Consider the following 5,208-nt stretch of genomic DNA (forward strand, 5'->3'; position numbering starts at 1 on the left):
TGGTTGGCATGGACAGGTTGAACTGATGGGTCAGTTTCCATACTGTACATCTCTATGACTCTATGACTGTATAACATTTGAATTAGTCAATGCAGTTTGATACAAAAGTATATTAATGGTTTAGCTTCAATAAAAATTCCATAGACCTCCCCAAAAAAGATTTTGCCATTCTTAGTAGCAATTTAAGTATTACTGCTGCTGTATAAAATATTGTATCACAGTTAAAATTTGTAATAATTTAGTTCTATAAAGGGAAACTAAGTGTTTCGTAGCCTGCCCACATCTCTGATGCTATTTGAAAAGTTGTTTGGTATTTAGCCAATCATGGAATCCCTATAGAGTGGAAAGAGGACATTTAGTCCATCAAATCCACACTGATACTCCAATGAGCATGTTACCCAGACCCCCCACCCTATACCTGTAACCCCATATTTTCTCGCCATGGCCAAGCCACCTAACCTGCACATCTTTGGACTGTTGGATGAAACAAAAGCATAGAACATAGAACATAGAAGGATACAGCGCAGTACAGGCCCTTCGGCCCTCGATGTTGCGCCGACCGAATCCTACCTAACCTATACTAGCCCAATAACTTCCAAATGCCTATCCAATGCCCGCTTAAATGACCATAAAGAAGGAGAGTTCACCACTGATACGGGCAGGGCATTCCATGAACTCACAACCCGCTGTGTGAAGAATCTATCCCTAACATCTGTCCTATACCTACCACCCCTTAATTTAAAGCTATGTCCCCTAGTAACACCTGACTCCATTAGCGGTAAAAGGTTCTTAGTATCTACCCTATCTAAACCCCTAATCATCTTATACACTTCTATCAGATCTCCCCTAAACCTTCTCTTCTCCAATGAGAACAGCCCCAAGTGCCTCAGCCTTTCCTCATAAGATTTTCCTACCATTCCAGGCAACATCCTGGTAAACCTCCTCTGCACTCGTTCTAAAGCTTCCACATCCTTCCTATAGTATGGCGACCAAAACTGCACACAATACTCCAGATGAGGCCTCACCAGAGTCTTATACAACTGCAACATGACCTCAGGACTCCGGAACTCAATTCCTCTGCCAATAAAGCCCAGAAAGGCTACAATTGAAGAACAAAGCAGTTTCTACCCAGTTTCGAACTGGGGAGTTTTCACGTGTGAGGCGAACGTGATGACCACTACACTACAGAAACCAGCCACAAACCAGCATCTGGAGGAAATCCATGCAAACATGGGAAAAATGTACAAATTCCATACAGTGACTCAGGGCTAGAATCAAACCTGGGTCTGTGGCACTGTGAGGTAAAAAAGTAAGAGGTGGTGTTGAAATCTGTGTGAGATTGCCACTCCTGAGAAAATCCTGTCCCATGACTACAAAGATCACTAACATTGACAAAGTCACGATATAAATGCACACTCTGTGAGGCAGCAGTGCTAACTACTGAGTCAGATATTCCTATATTTTACAAGAATATTTGATATGAGAAAACTAAAAACTCAAGGAACGTTGTATGAGACATTTTATGAGCTACAATATACATCAGGTTTTCATTATTGTAGTAATAATCTACTAGAAAGAAGGATCGCTTGCTTATATACAGTGGCTTTGAGAATGTTAGTGACCTTTATAGTCATGGGACTGGATTTTCTCAGGAGTGGAAACCTCACACAGATTTCCACATCACCTCTTCCTTTCTTTACAAAAGGAAGGAGCACTATATTTCTGAGAAGAGACACGACTCAGGGCTCCCTCCAGAAATGTAGAGCCGTATGTTCATTCTGACAGTTCTTTAACAGATTAGAACTGCCAGAGGAAGCAAAATATGCCCCCTTTTCACAACAGTCAGCTGCTGTATTCTAAAGTTTAAAGCTGCAGATGTTCCTGTAAAGCTGCTGTCAAACAGTAAGTACGTAATGGAAGTGGGATGTTAGAATGCTGGAACAGTAGACTGCCAGTTGGATGGGCGAGGTCGAGTGCCAGGCAGTTAGTGGTCAGTTGGGAGGTGAGTAAAGAGCCAGCTGGCTCAGGGTTAGGATGACAGGTAAGTAGGGTGCCAGCTGGATGGGTTAGCAGGTAAATAAGATGCCAGGTGTGTATGGAGTGGGGCACCAAGTAGGTAGAATGTGAAATAGAAAGGGTATCAGGTACCAAATGGGAATGGTGGGTGTCGGGTCCAGCCCTGCATCAGTGGCATGGGGTTTGGAGAATGGATGGGTGGAGGTTGGGGATATTGATCTTGGTGCAAATTAGAGCAAGTGAAGTCTTGTCTGGAGAGGTGTCGGAACGTGACCTGGGCATGGTAAGGAGTCAGGAGGGCTTAGTTTGGATGTGAGAGGTAAGTATAGGATCTGTTGAGTAATCACTCAGGCGTAATCACTTAATTGTTTAACCTTTCCTCAGTAACTACTTACTTAATTTCTGTGGAATTTTCCAACTTCCCTGATTAAAATGGATACTTTCAGACAGTAGTGGGAGTAGGGAATTGCCCAGTGGAATCTTCAGTTTTACAAACACATCCTTCAGGGATGGCTGCAATGGGGATGCTGCGGGGTCCCCATGAGCAACTCCTAACTCTGCTGAAAGAGTCTGACCATTGGGAAATCTGAGCCAATTAAGCATTTTTGAATAGGAGTCCCTGTCGTAGTTCTGATATCTGGGTCACTCCAAAATGCCAGAAAGCATAACAAGCAGAATAGGTAGAATCACCATGGATTTAAGACCATGTATCACTGAACTAGTAGGTTCCAATTTAATGACCACACTGAGGAAGTGATACTGGAAGGGTTAATGAGATGTAGGAGAAAGGAAGGACTGCAGATGCTGGAGATCAGAGTCAAAAAGTGTGGTGCTGGAAAAGCACAGCCAGTCAGGCAGCATTAGGGGAGCAGGAGAGATGACATTTCATGCTTGAGCCCTTCATCAGGAATGTGGAAGGCAGGAAGGGGGCTCAGGGTTAAATAGGGTGGGGGTGAAGGTTGGGGAAAGGTAGCTGGGAAAGCGGTAGGTAGATGCAGGTGGGGTGACAGTTATAGGTCAGAGGGGAGGATAGAGTGAATAGGTGGGAGAGAAGGGTAGGACAGTTTAAGAGGGTAGTGCGACTTGGAGTATTGGATCTGAGATGAGATGGGGGAAGGGGAGATTTGGAAACTTGTGAAGTCGATGCTGAGGCCATGTGGTTGAAGGGTCCCAAGGCAGAAGATGAGGTGTTCTTCCTCCAATCGTTAGGTGGCTAGGATTTGTTGGTGGAGGAGGTCCAAGACTTGCATGTCCTTGGCAGAGTGGAGGGGCAGTTGAAGTGGTTGGCCACCGAGTGCTAGGGTTGTTTGGTGCATGTGTCCCAGAGATGTTCCCTGAAACTTTCCACAAATTGGCATCCTGTCTCCCCAATGTAGAGGAGACCACATGGAGAGCAATGGACACGGTAGATGAGGTGTTTGGATGGGCAGGAAAATCTCTGATGGATGTGAAAAGATCCTTTGGGGCCTTGTACAGAGTTGGGTGGGAGATGTGGGCGCAGGGTTTACACCTCTTGCAACAACAAGGGAAGTTGCCAGGTATAAATGGTGAGTTGGTTGGTGGCATTGACCTAACGAAGGAGTCACAGAGGGAATAGTCTCTGCAGAACACAGATAAGGGTAGGGAGGGAAATACATCTCTGCTGGTGGGGTTTGATTGTAGGTGGTGAAAATAACAGAGGTGGTGGAAATAATGCTGCGTCCGGAAATTAGTAGAGTAGAAGGTGAGGACCAGGGGGTTCTCACCTTGTCGTGGTTGGAGGAGTGGGGTTTATGGTGGATTGATGAGAAGTGAAGGGGATGTGCTGGAGGGCATTGTTAGTCACGTTGTTGGGGGATGGAAATTGCAGTCCTTGACATAGGAGACCATCTGGGATGTCATGGAGTGGAATTGCTCCTCCTGGGAGCAGATTCAGTTGGGGTTGGGAGTAAGGGATAGCGTTTTTACATGGGGGGAGAGGAGACAGTGTAGTCCAGGTAGCTGGGGGAGCTGGTGGGTTTGAAGTAGATATCCATGGTGATTCAGTCACCAGAGATGGAGACAGAGAGGTCCAGAACAGGAAGGAAGCTGTCCAAGATGGTCCAGGTGAACTTAAAGTCAAGGTGGAAGGTGTTAGTAAAGTTGATGAACTGTTCAACCACCTCATTGAAGCATAAAGTGGTGCCGATACAGTCATCTACGCAGCAGAGGAAAAGGTGGGGGATGGTGCCAGTGTAACTGCAGAAGATGGACTGTTCTATGTATCCCACAAAGTGGCAGACATAGCTGGGGCCCATGCAGATATCCGTGTCTACCTCTTTGGTCTGAAGGCAGTGGGAGGATTCAAAGGATAAGTTGTTGAGGTTGAGGAAGAGTTTAGCTAATCAAATGAGTGTGGTGATGGAGGGGTACTGGTTGGATAGGCGGAAGGAGAAGAAATAGAGGGCTTGGAGGCCTTGACAGATGGACAAGTATAGAGACTGGATGTCCATGGTGAAGATGAGGCATTGATGGCCAGGGAAATGAAAGTCAAGGAGGACTTGAAGGGCATGGTTTGTATCCCGGATGTATGTGGGGAGTTCCTGGACTAAGGGGGACAGGATAGTGTCAGGAAATGAGGAGATACATTCAGTGGGGCAGGAGCAGGCAGAGACAATAGGTTGACCGGAGCTGGCAGATTTATGGATTTTGGATCCCCTTCCCAGAGCTTTCTGTCTCCATCTCCAGCAACCGAATTAACAAGCGATCCCTTACTCTCAATTCCCCTGCCTCTGCTGTATCTGCTCCTAGGAGTAGCAATTCCACACCAGGACATCTCAGATGGCCTCCTATTTCAAGAACCGCAGTTTCCCCTCCCACATGATCATCAATGCCTTCCATGGCATCTCCTCCACTTCCTGCACATCTGCCCTTGAACCCCACTCCTCCAACCATAACAAGGATAGAACTTTCTGGTCCTCACCTTCCAACCCACTAATCCCTGGATACAACACATTATCTTCTGCTATTTCTACTACCTCCAATCAGACCCCACCACCAAAGATATATTTCCCTCCCCACCCCTATCTGCATTCCACAGAGACCATTCCCTCTGTGAGTTCCTCATTAGTTCCATGTCAACCCCACCCCCCCCCCCCCCCCCCCCCCCAACCCACCCTACACTCCCGGCACCTTCCCTTGCCGCCACAAGAGGTGTAAAACCTGCACCCACAC

General features: G+C 46.6%; 1 non-coding gene across 1 annotated transcript; it reads right to left on the bottom strand.

Annotated features, from left to right (window-relative positions):
* Window positions 1-1,119: 1,119 nt before the first annotated feature.
* On the bottom strand, window positions 1,120-1,192 carry trnav-cac (transfer RNA valine (anticodon CAC)). The gene has a single exon. It is a non-coding gene; the product is annotated as a tRNA-Val (tRNA).
* Between the last annotated feature and the right edge of the window lie 4,016 nt (window positions 1,193-5,208).

This window comes from Hemiscyllium ocellatum, chromosome 16 (assembly GCF_020745735.1).
Source record: "Hemiscyllium ocellatum isolate sHemOce1 chromosome 16, sHemOce1.pat.X.cur, whole genome shotgun sequence".
Classification (NCBI taxonomy): Eukaryota; Metazoa; Chordata; class Chondrichthyes; order Orectolobiformes; family Hemiscylliidae; genus Hemiscyllium; species Hemiscyllium ocellatum.